The sequence below is a fragment of the Talpa occidentalis genome, unplaced genomic scaffold, assembly GCF_014898055.3.
Source record: "Talpa occidentalis isolate TD23 unplaced genomic scaffold, MPIMG_talOcc4v2.1, whole genome shotgun sequence".
In the NCBI taxonomy this organism is placed as follows: domain Eukaryota; kingdom Metazoa; phylum Chordata; class Mammalia; order Eulipotyphla; family Talpidae; genus Talpa; species Talpa occidentalis.
In genome coordinates this window covers 138,046,137-138,059,058 of record NW_026555331.1, presented here as the reverse complement: position 1 = coordinate 138,059,058, position 12,922 = coordinate 138,046,137, and the positions used below count along the sequence as shown (strand labels likewise).

Below are 12,922 nucleotides of genomic sequence, written 5' to 3'. Positions count from 1 at the left end.
TACATTGCTGTTGGGAATGTAAAAGGGTGCAGTTGCTGTGAAAAACAGTTTGTTCCTCAAAAATATAAACATAGGGTCTCCCTGGTGGGGCAGGGGTTAATCTCAGCACTATCAACCTATAGCCAGCCCCTGAGGCCTGAGTTAGATGCCCTGCCAGCGAGCTGACCCACAAGGCCCAGCAGACCTCTCCTCTTGGCTCCCCTCAGCGGTGTATTTCAGTCAGTCCGCCTTTTCTGCTCCCCACTGTGTCTCTGTTGAATCCTCTCATCCCCACCCCCATACCTCTGGCCTACACCCATTCTTGTATGCATAAATAAATCTTTAAGAAAAAATTTCAACACAGAGTGGGCCTCCCCTGGTGGCGCAGGCTGTTGAGCGCAGCGCTGTGAAGCTGTCTGCAGCCTCTGCAGCGCTGGTTCGATCCCCGCCAGCCGGTGAAGGTCCCACATGGTGCAGCAGACCTCTCCTGTCTCACCTGCTGCTCCCCTCAGCAGTGTATTTCAGTCAGTCTGCCTGTTCTGTTTCTCACTCTGTCTCTGGTGAATCTGTAACAGGGTGGTCCCCAGGAAAGGGGAAGTTTCCAGGTTTCCTGCCCCACCCAAAAGGAGGGTAGAGCTGAGCAGGGAGAGAAGAAGCTGCAGAGGAGACTGAGGAAAGACGGAAGCAGAATGGAGCCAGAAGGAGACCTGGAGGAGGAACATGGAGCTGAGAGACATGTGCAGAAACTGTGCTTGCCTTTTAGTCGTGGACTGGGTGACACAGATGTGGGTGAGAGACCTGTGGGGTGGTGACAATAGCGGTTTTTGTCTTGATTTTGCTCTTTTCCTTCCAGACTTGTCTGGTTGTTTCTGATCCTTTTCTGTGGGTCCCCACTGGAAGATGTTTTAGACTTGTGGCAGGGCTTTGGGGACTTGTTCTGGGCCAATGCTGCTTGGGTAGACTTTTGCCCACGAGGGGACGGGTAACTCTGGGTGCTTGATTTAGAAACTATATTCTTTGCCTTTCCTGTATTGTTTCCTAATGGTATTAAAGTTCCTTCCCATTAAAATCTCATTTGTTTTGTGTTGATGCGGCGGATGGCAGAACCTATTTAGAGCAGGCAGGTTTGCAGGGTCTTGGGGTGCCCCTCTCCCTGCCCTGTAACAGATTCTCTCATCCTCCGGCGCATCTGGCCTGTACTCCAGTTCTTGTATAAATAAATAAATAAATCTTTAAAAAAAAAAATTTAAGCACAGTTACCATAGGACCCAGCAATTCTACCCCTAAGAATATACTCAAGAGTAGAAAATATGTACGCAAAAACTTGTACACAAATGTTCATAGCGTCATTCATTATCACCAAAAAAGTAGAAATGACCCAAATGTACATCAACTCATGGATAAACAAAATGTGGTACTATGGAATAGTAAGTAACCTTTGAAGAATGGCACACTTACACATGCTACAATGCACATGAACCTTGAAAACATGCTATGTGAAAGAAGTCAGACACAAAAAGACACATACTGTATGATTCCCTTTATGTGACAAGTCCAGAAAAGGCAAATGCATAGAGATAGAAAGTAGCTTAGTGGTTGCCAGGGGCTGGAGGGAGAGGGGAGTGGGCAGTGACAGCTAATGGGCAACGGGTTTCTTTGGGGATGATGAAAATGTTCTAAAATTAGACAGTGGTGATGGTTGCACAACTTGGTAAATATACTTTAAGCCACTGAACTGTGCACTTTGTAAGGATGAATTCTGGTATGTGACATATCTGAATAAAGCCAGTATTCTAAAAAAGGAGGGCAAATTAAATCAGATGACATAGAAAAAAAAGCTAGCCTCTATGGGCCCTTACTAACAAAATTTTTGAAGCATATGCTTAAGAAGAAACTGAATCTAGAAGGAAATAATGAGATACAAATTACCCATTTAGAAGACACAGCAATAAATCTAAACAAAGTGACTTCTCAAAACTATTTTTTTAATATTTATTTTTATACAAGAACCGGGGTATAGGCTAGATGCATGGGAGGGTGAGAGGATTCACCGGAGATAGAGGGGGGAGCAGAACAGGCAGACCGAAGAAATACACCGCTGAGGGGAGCAGCGGGTGAGACAGGAGAGGTCTGCTTGGCTATGTGGGATTCTCACCGGCTGGCCGGGATCGAACCTGTGCTGCAGAGGCTGCGGACAGCCCCACAGTGTGGCACTCAACTGCCTGTGCCACCAGGGATGCCCCCAAACTATTTTTAATAATAATGATTGTTTTGGTAAAGTGAAAATAACAAAATGCACTAATAATTGGTAAACATTTAAGTTGGGAGTGGTGAGCACAGAAAGTTGAATTAGTGTTTTTATTTGAGAGGAAGGTAGATATTGATTAATTGTTGGACATTTTAAGGTTTTTTTTTAAAAATATTTATTTATGCATATAAGAACTGGGGTGTAGGCCAGAGGTGTGGGGAGGGTGAGAGGTTTCACCAGAGACAGAGTGGGGAGCAGAACAGCAGATCTACTGAAATACACTGCTGAGGGGAGCAGCTGGCGAGATAGGAGAGGTCTGCTGTGCCATGTCATCACCTCGCTGGCTGGGGATCCAACACATGCTACAGTGGCTGCTGATAGCTTGATAGCACTGAGACTTAACCTCTGCACCACTGGGGAGGCCCCATTTTAAAATGTTAAGGATAGGGCCTCCCCACTGGTGCAGCGGTTTGGGCGCAGCACTCTGAAGCTGTCTGTGGCCTCTGCAGCATGGGTTCAATTCCCCGCCGGCCAGGGAGATGCCCACATGGCGTGGCAGACCTCTCCTGTCTTACTCGCTCCTCCCCTCAGCGGTGTATTTCGGTCAATCTGCCTGTTCTGCTCCCCGCTGTGTCTCTGGTGGGTTCCCTCACCCACCCGTGCCTCTGACCTGTACCCCAGTTCTCACATAAAAATAGATAAATCTGGGCCTCCCTAGTGGCTCAAGGGGTTAAGACACAACCTATGAAGCTAACTGTAGTCACTGCAGCACGAGTTTGACCCCCGGCCAGGGAGCTAACCACAGGGTGCAGCAGACCTCTCCTGACTTGCCCGCTGCTCTCCTCAACAGTGTATTTCAGGGCCTCCCCGGTGGCGCAGCGGTTGAGTGCTGGGTTGCGAAGCTGCCCGCAGCCTCTGCAGCGCCGGTTCCATCCCCGGCTGCTCCCCGGCCACCAGAGGAGGGTCCCACATGGGGCACAGACCTCTCCTGCCGCCCGCTGCTCCCCTCAGCAGTGTACTTTGGTCCTTCTGCCTGCTCTGCTCTCCGCTCTGGCTCTGGTGAATTTTCTCACCCTCCCGCGCTTCTGACTGTACCCAGTGCTTGTATAAATAAATAAATAAATAAATCTTTAAAAAAAAAAAAAAAAAAACAGTGTATTTCAGTCAATCCGCCTGTTCTGCTTCCCACTCTGTCTCTGGTGAATCCTTTCACCGCCCCCACCCCGCACCTCTGGCCTGTACCCCTGTTCTTGCATGCATAAATAAATAAATCTTGAAAAATAATAAAATAAAATAAAAATGGTAAGGGAAGCTCTTCCTAGTCCTTCTCTTCCTGAACAACTCAGTCTTTGTGCTGTTGGTAGAACAGAGCAGGTGTCTCCAGTGAGGCCTAGACAGTGGCCTAGGGTAAAATGTTTCTTTTATTCTCTGCTGTGTCCTTCATGTCTGAAACACATTCAGTAAATATTTGTTGAATGAACAGAGGGCTCACTCTCTCACTTCCTTCTGCATCATGATCAAATGTCATTTCTCACAGAGGACTTCCTATATAACACCTGCCCCCTCTACCTCCCTTACTCTCTATTTTTTCTTTATAGTACTCAACACCACCAAACCTATGTTATATTTTTGTATGTTTTGTATTTATGTGTTAAGCACCTCTAGGACAATGGCTTGGACATTTGTGTCAGTTACTCTCTACCTAGATCCAGAGCAGTACCTGGCATATTGGAGGTCGTAAAAAAAATTTTTTTTGAGTGAATGAATCATTCTTTTTATATCTGAGATATTTTCTATTTTTTAATCAAAAGAACAGCTGCTCAATGATTGGCTCTATTTATTTTTAATTGTTGTGCAATAACATTAAACAATGATCGATCATCTCAGGGTGATACAAATATGAGCTTCTTTCTCTTCTTTTTTCTCCCCCAGATTTTCTTCCGTGAATATTTACTAACAATTTTTAAAAATTAATAGCTTGTGCAACGTTGAGACAACAGATATGCAACGAAGGGAAGACAGCCAAGTCAGTTTGGATGGGGAAACTGGGTGAAGAGCAGTTTGACGGATGTGGGAGGTGGGAATGGAGTGGGAGAGCTATGGCAGAGCACAGCCCCAGCAGAAAGTGCCCGTGGCAGGTAAGGCCAGCCCTGAAAGATGGGCAGGGAACAGGTAAATCGTAGTTTCCTCACCCCTACTTGAGGCAGAGGCCTCAATGCTAAGTCTGGTTCTGGCACTAAGTAACCACCTACCTGGGAAAAGGTTATTTCTTGAGGCTCATTGTCCTCACCTGTGAACCTCGGGACAGAAGGATGAGCTGTCTCTAAGCCTTCCCACCTCACAGCTGTGTGGTTCTAGAACCTTCTGCATGGTGAGGGGGAGGATCTCAAAGACATAATAGACTTCCACCCCCAAGCTCCATTTCCGAATGAACAATGCAGAATAGAAAAATTATATTCAAAACTGTGTGGGCTGTGAAGTTAGCCATGACAAATATAGAGAGACTGACAGGATGTATTCTTACATATCGACGTTAATATTATCCTTTCTCCCTTGGTGGGGCCATCTTGTTTCTTTAGTCACGGTGTCTGGGGCCAATAGACTTTCAAGACCGCCCCCAAATAGTTAAGATATGGAAAGCAAGATACATTGACTTCAAAATTCGTTTAAAGGCAAAATTTAAGTGAGTAAATATTTAATTAAAGGTCTCCAAAATGTGGTATTATGTCAATTTGACAATTTCAGCTCCACTTCATAACTTTTATTTTTTTTAATTTTTTTTTCTATATTTTATTTATTTATTTATTTATTTTAAGAGGCATGTTTATTTATTTATTTATTTGTTTGTTTGTTTATTCATGCACTGGGTCCAGTCAGAAGCGCGGGAGGGTGAGAGAATTCACCAGAGCCAGAGCGGGGAGCAGAGCAGGCAGAAGGACCCAAGTACACTGCTGAGGGGAGCAGTGGGCGGCAGGAGAGGTCTGCGCACCATGTGGGACCCTCTGGTGGCCGGGGAGCAGCCGGGGATCGAACCGGCGCTGCAGAGGCCACGGGCAGTTTCGCAACCCAGCGCTCAACCGCTGCGCCACCGGGGAGGCCCACCACTTCATAACTTTTAGTGTGGAATATGGGTGTAGTTTAACGTGATAGAGGCATCCTATGGTGGGCGTTTGTAGGGTCTGTGAAAGTTCTTAAAGAGGGTGGTTGGTAATTTATGGATTCATTTTATAGTTTCCAATTTTCTTCTATGAGCATCTATTATAAGAACAACGAAAATCAATGAGTTCAGGAAAGATTTGGGATAAAGAAACCCTGTTTCCCCAGTAAAGGCAGGATCTGTCTTTGGTGTTAATAACAAATGCAAGTGAATGTCACGAAAAATGTATTTAAGAGAGTTTTTCTCTCTGCTATGTGCCAAATTATATCTATCCAAAAATTTAGAATAAATCCATGTCTGCGCTCTCTGTCCTTCACAGAATCATAAGTCATTCAATGTTCAGACCTAGAGGAAGTCTCCCCTTCTCCGTCCTTTTGCCCTGGGGATCACAGTGGGCTCTCAGAGAAAGGAGGCCCCTAGGTCAGCTGCGGCCTGGGTGAACTTCGTGCTCTTTGGCAAGTGGCTGTGGGAACTATGGGAAGAGGCAGGTGTCGTACTGGAGTGGAGGTTGGGTAGAGGGGTTGGAGGAAATGGGGTTCTCCTGATTTCTATGCTGCTTTTATTCATAATTACAACCCCAGCTTCCCCTCTCCTGTGTGTAGCTACACACACCTGCCTATATTCACAATCTATCTAGACACATGGGCACATTCTCCTTCTTCCTGGCTGGCAAGCACCTTTCCCCCAGACACAGAAGCCCAGACATTTCTGTTGCCAGCCGACAAGCATCTCGGCTCTGTCCAAGTTGGCTAATGGAGGGCAGGGGGTTGCCCTGCTGCTTCTCATCCCGGCCAAGAAGGCCAGAAGCTACTGTCAGGAAAGGGGGTGAGGAAGGCGAGGTGACAATCAGTCTTAGAGGGAACCCCCACCCTTTTCTCTTCCTCCCAAGTGACCCCTCCTGCTCTGACTATACATAAAGGATAGAAGGGAAAGGTTGTCCAGTCTGAGTCATCCCGCCCCTCAATAGTGGTGTTCAGACCCTCCTGAACCCTCTTCCCATTGACCCCAAGCCCAACAGAACCCGAAAAGCAGCTAAACTCTGTATCTCCGCCTCCCAGTTCTCTCTTTTAGCCCTGGAGACCTCCCCAGTTCTCCAGCCCTGGTTCTTTTGCATATTGAAGTATCACTTCCTGGTTTCCTTGCTTCGGTGTTTCTATTTGTCAATTGATAAACATGTTTTGTCTAAAGAAATTCTTGTGCTGTTCCCTAAGGTTATAACATCTTCCTTATGTATCTCCACTATCAGATTATAATTACCCTGAGAGAAAGAATTATTTTCAGCTATTTTTTTCTTTGTCTTTTTTTCCATTGTTTTTGCTAGACTTATTTTAAGATTACAAAATATATGATCTCCTTAGTCTGTGCCTTGTATACACCAGATTGCTCAATGTTACCTGCTAATCTTTTTTGTTTGTTTGTTTTATTTTTTTTTAATTTTATTTATTTATTTATACAAGCACTGGGTACAGTCAGAAGCCCCGGAGGGTGAGAGAATTCACCAGAGACAGAACGGAGAGCAGAACAGGCAGACTGATGAAGTACACTGCTGAGGGGAGCAGTGGGCGGCAGGAGAGGTCTGCACACCATGTGGACCCTCACCCGGTGGCCAGGGATTGAACCAGTGCTGCAGAGGCTGCAGGCATCTTCGGTGGCCAGGGATTGAACCAGTGCTGCAGAGGCTGCAGGCATCTTCGCAGCCCAGTGCTCAACCGCTGAGCCACCAGGGGAGGCCCTTTTGTTTGTTTGTTTTAAAGATTTATTTATTTATGCATACAAGAGCTGGGGTTCAGGCCAGAGATGCAGGGGTTCACCAGAGACAGAATAGGGAACAGAACAGGCAGACTGACTGAAATATACTGCTAAAGGGAGCAGCGCGCAAGTCAGGAGAGGTCTGCTGTGCCATGTGCTCCCTGGCTGGCTGGGGATTGAACTCATGCTGCCGAGGCTGTGGATTGACCCATAGTGAGGTGCTTAACTCCTTGTGCCACCAGGGAGACCCATGTTTGTTTGTCTTTTTAAGATTTATTTTATTTTTTTTTATTTATGCAAACAAGAACTGGGGTACAGGCCAGCAGTGCAGGGGTGAGAGGACTCACCAGACACAGAGTGGGGAGCAGAACAGGCAGATTGACTGAAATACACTGCTGAGGGGAGCAGCAGTCAGGATGTTAGGGGGAAATGATGAGGTCTGCTGCGCCATATGGGTAGTTCCCTGGCTGGCCAGAGATTCGAACTCATGCTGCAGTGGCTGCGGACAGCTTCACAGTGCTATGCTTAACTACCCTTGTGCCACCAGGCAGGCCTTACCTGCTAATCTTGCTTCTCAAAGCACTGAAGATCAGTAAAGCCCCTTGAGCTCACTAGTCCCTTTGGCTAGACTGAACCAGCACCTCTCTGACCATCTGCATCACCAAGCTCAGAGCAATGGGCCTCTCCAGCACAGGGGCCTCACCACTAAGGCAAACTGACCTAACTTGTGCTCTAGTGATCCCTTTAACTGGTCGGCTCCTATACCTCAGTGCTTTAATGGGGTCCTTGCAGACTTAGATCCCCAGGCTTCTGGAATCAACTCATAGTTGGTCCCTGCTTCTCTTTTCCCTGAAGAAGTGGGAGAAGTCAGGAAAAGGAAGAAGAGAAGGAAGTGGAGAATTTCCTTTCACAGCAAAGTCACCAGCAGGTTTGCTGAAGAGTTCCCTGAAGAACAAGCTGGTATGTAACGGGAGAGAAGAGGAGGTTCTGAGCATGTGTATTGGGCAGGTGTGTGTGCTTCGGGGCAGGGTGGATACATTTGAGCAGGTGTTCATTAATCAAAGTAGGTGTGTGTGTGTCAGTGGCTCTGAGCCCCCCTGTCACTGTGACTCCTGGTGCCCTGGAGTGCCAGGGCATATGGCTTTCACAATGTCCTGGTGCAGGTTACTTATTCAAAGGGCGTGTGATTGTTGGTATTTTTGTGTACCTGAAACTGTGTGCTGGGCTCATCACTGCAGGACGTTCAGCTTCTTTGGTAGATGAGTGAATCATCAGTAAATACAGGATATGGGGACCCCCCTGGTGGCACAAAGGGTTAAGTCTCAGGGCTAGGAAGCTATCCACAGCCACTGCAGCAGGAGTTCAATCCCTGGCCAGGGAGCGAACCCACATGGCACAGCAGATCTCTCCTGTCTCACCTGCTGCTCCCCACAGCAGTGTATTTCCATCGGTCTGCCTGTTCTGCTTCCTACTCTGTCTTTGGTGAATCCTCTTACCCCCCCTACCTCTGGCCTACACCCCAGCTCTTGCATGCATAAATAAATAAATCTTTTTTAAAAAATAGTGGATATGGACTGCCCACAGCTGCCTTACTTCTTCTAAGCCAGAAAAGGAGGGAGGTCCACCCTCCTTCCCCTCAGCACCAAGAGGCCAGCACACCTGAATAGCCCTTTGACACAAAAATGATGCACCATGAGTGGCTACTTTCCTGAGGATGAGGCCACATTCATGAGGCACCTTGTGGAAAGGGCATAAAGTCAAGTCATTTCACCATCTGGATAGGAGACAAGGCCTGTCACCAAGCTCAGGAAGCAACCCTGCGATTGTAAGCCCTGGTGTCACAGGTCTGGTGGACCATGACTCTTATGCATGCCAGACAGGACTGAAGTTGCTGCTGTCATCAGGGCCCAGACTGCAGCTCACCCTGCTTCTAAGGCTGTGAAGATACAGAACGAAGCTGTGGAGGCCCTGCCCCTCTCATAGGCCCCACCAGATCTGCGATAAGCCTGTCAGTGTTGGATTTCCTCCTCAGTGGGTGGGCTCACCCTCCAACCTCTTCCTATAAAGCACATACCTGCTCAAGACAAGAAACTCATCAGCATTTGCTCCTGATTTTTATGAGTTTTCCCCATCTTGGGACTCTGATCATTCTGTCAAGCTACAGAGCAACCTGTCTTCTACCTTCTGACTTGTCTGAAAAAAAGTCTAAGCCAGTTCTGCTCCTTAGCACTTTGTATTTTCCCTTCTCACATACCTGAGGCCCACCTCATATGGTCCCCAGTGACCTCTTGCAAAAGGAAATGCTAAGTTCCAGGAGTGACATCTCTCCAGTACAGCAAAAATCTGCCATCCCAAAATGTGGTGGGTTTTTTGGGCAAAAGTCCTATTTCAGGGAGGGACTCCAACGGCTGGGTAGTGGCTGCTTTTGTTACAGGGCAACCCCTATACAAAATGGGTTGCCTGGCTGTGGGTCCTTACCAGCACACTTAAAAGGGACTTATTAATACTCACTGCAGGCGCACACAAAAGGTTAATAAAAGGTCTATTTACGAAAGAAAGGGAAAATGAAGAAATGAATAACTCAGGGAGAAAAAGAGGGAGATAACCTCATGAATGTATCCTACCCGTTCAGCTGACCTGGAATCCCAAATGGCAAGCTGAGAGCTGGCGAAGAGCCAAGAGCCGTGAGGCCAAGAGACCAACCCAAGGCCCACATGTCTGGCTTTACACCAAACCTGGCAGTTTAACTCCACCCTCAGGTCCCAGCAACCCTCCCTTTGGTGATGATGGGATTTGTTATTTCCAGTGTCTTGATGGCTTAGGTCTGGAGTAGGGGTGGAGTCCACAAAATCTGTATAGAGTTTACTCAGGACATCCTTTCCCCCTAACACTTTTGCTGTTTGCATCTACACTTCTCTGTAAGGCTCTATTCCAGGAAGACCTAATCCCCTTATCTCTTTTCCTTGTAGCAGAGTTCCTGTGCTTTCCCCCAACCTTCCTAAAAGCTAATGTTTCTTCTGTGTCTTGCCAGGCCACGCATAGTACACCAGTGCACCTTCTGTTCTCAAATTCATCTGAAGTCCAAGATAGCAAATTCTCAGTGAAATGGTTTTTCCAAGTCTTGAATGCAGGCAGAGAACCACACATTCCTCTGCCCCCTACTCTGGATTTCTCCTGGCCCACTCTTCCTAGAGAGTAGAGCCTGGAGGGCCCCAGCTCCACCCAAGTTTTGCTCCATCAAAGTTAGCCACACCCTCAGGGCAGCCAGTTTCAGGGTAGGATTTCAGACTTCTTTGTTTTTTGCTTTGTAGGTTTATCTTTCCCCTTTCTTTTTTCCTTTAAGTGCTGTTTGAGCATTTAAAAGAATGTTACTTGGTTTATTTGTTTGCTTTTTTAAAAAGATTTATTTATTTATACAAGAACTGGGGTGCAGGCCAGAGGTGCTGGAGGGCGAGACAATTCACCAGAGACAGAGCGGGGAGCAGAACAGGCAGACAGACCAAAAACACTACTGAGGGGAGCAGGGGGAGGGACAGGAGCGGTCTGCCATGCCATGTGGGTATCTCCCTGGCCAGCCAGGAATCAAACCCACACTGCAGAGACTGCAGACAGCTTCACAGCACTGTGCCCAGCCTGCTGCACCACCAGGGAGGCCCAGTTTATGTGTTTTGTAATGAGAAGACACCCTCCATTGTTGAGTTCTAGTGTTGCCTGAAATACAACTTCCTGCGGGGGGGGGGGGGGGGGGGGAGAATCCTCAAACATGAAATGTCTAGAATGCAGCCTCAGTGAAGCTTTAGGGTCCATTTGTTCCAGAAGATTAATTAATTAAGCAGATAATGAAATTCATACTGTTGTTAGCTATCTAGTGGATGGTCTGGCTGGGTAACTTAGAACACTGATCCAGCCAAAGTGCACCATCCTTAAGAGGGGTTTGAAGGCATAAAGTGGGTGCTAAAGATTTCTACTCAGCAGGGGAGAGATTAGAGGCTAGATTGGTCCGTTCTGTTAGGGGGAAGTGATGTCCTGAGTTAATCCCATACAGGCTTTGTGGACTCCACCCCCACTCCAGACTAAAGCCATCAAGACTCTGGGAAAGACAAATCCCATCACCACCAAGGGAGGGTGGCTGGGACCTGAGGGTGGAGTTGGGCAGCCAGGTTGGATATAAAAAACCAAACACGTGGGCCTTGGGCTCGCGACATCACTTCCCCCTAACAGTTCTGAAATCCTTCAGTCATTCTCCACCTTCTTCTCCAGAGTGGGACTCTGAAGAAAGGATTTTATCTGACTATAAAAATCTTGAAAAAAGAGTGTGAGATGAGAGAATGTTTCAAGCAGAGTCACCTTACCTTAGGGAAGGCTTAGGGAGGATAGAATCTTAAAGTAGAAAAATTTAGGATGGAAGATCTTACAAGGACAAACACCAGAGATGGGGGAGGGTTGATTAATTAATCTTAAACTAAACTGGTTAGGGAAGTTTCCAGGAATCTGAGGTGGGGTCAGAAAAGATTATCAGCCAGAGGTGGGGGTGAGAAGATCTTAGACGACCAACCCAAGCTAATTCCAAGGTGATAATGTCCACAATAATTCTATCAAAGAACATGCCTTGTCCTGGCAAAGTGCAGTTCTTGTCTTTTAAAACTGCCCTCCTGTATCTATGCAGGCATCTCTCCTTTTTTCCCTCTTTCCTCGGTAAACTTGCTGTGTGCTGATGAATGGAAACATCTGCTGAATTCTTTCTCAGAGGAACCCCACCATCTGAACCCCAACAGTAATATCTAACATTTATGGAACACTTACTAATTCTTAGTTCTTTCCACATGTCAATTTATTTAAGAACCTTCCAAGAACCATAGGCGGTGGCATAATAAAGATCCTATGATTAAACAGGGAAACTAAGTGACTTGCTGAAAAGTGATGGGAGCTGGAGTTCACACCCAGGCAGGGGAGCCCCTGAGTTGGTGTGCGAAGCTGTTACCCACAGCGCCTGGGGGTGGGGGGGTGGGGGGGTGCCTGGCTTCCTCCACATTGCTGAATATTACTGTACAGAACATGCTCTGTGAAGACTCTGAGCTTGCCTGTGGTTTTCTCAACACTTAAATTGATCTATTCTTTCCTTATCTGGCAAATTCTTACTGTCTTTTCAGGTTCAACTGAGATTCCGGCACCTCCAGAATGTGACTCTAGTTTGGACAAAGGTAACAAGGACAAAGAGGAAGGAAAGGATCCATATGATTAAAAAAATCAACAGACTTTGATGATATGACACAAACAGAGTCATCCATGTTGCCTCCTGACCTGTGACTCAGGACTGGAAAGAAAACTTGGGGGGGGGGGTGGTTGGTACATATGGGAGGATTGACTAAGCCAGGTTTTAGCCACCTTCAGAAGACACTGCATCCTGGCTCCTAGCTGGCCTTCAATTACGACTGTTCTATCCTGGAAGGAAGCAGAAGTGGTTGAGGGGATGCATACTGTAGCTACTGAGTAGGGGGCGGTCGGGAGGGTAAAACCTGCATGCCTGGATGGATCTTCCTTTTAGTGTGAAATGCCCACCCTTTGGGGCAAAATGTTGTTCCAGTGAAAGACATTTTTTACAGCCAGGGACTGAGTTCCTACTTTGTGTCCGGTGCCATTCAAAGAGCACTCCATGTTTTCTTTCATTTCATCTTCACTCTCATCCCAAGAAATTGGCACAATAACGATTGTCCATTTCACAGAGGAAGAACTTGGCCTTTGAGAAACAATGGGAACTCACCTAGGCCAACAGGTCTGAAAATGGACAA

The 12,922-nt window shown here is 46.9% G+C and overlaps 1 long non-coding RNA gene across 1 annotated transcript; it reads left to right on the top strand.

The window, feature by feature from the left end:
• The first annotated feature begins 4,635 nt into the window (after positions 1 to 4,635).
• Positions 4,636 to 12,624, top strand: LOC129145350 (uncharacterized). The gene is made up of 3 exons (XR_008550852.1): positions 4,636 to 4,910; positions 7,989 to 8,093; positions 12,284 to 12,624. It is a non-coding gene; the product is annotated as an uncharacterized LOC129145350 (long non-coding RNA).
• The last annotated feature ends 298 nt before the right edge of the window (positions 12,625 to 12,922 follow it).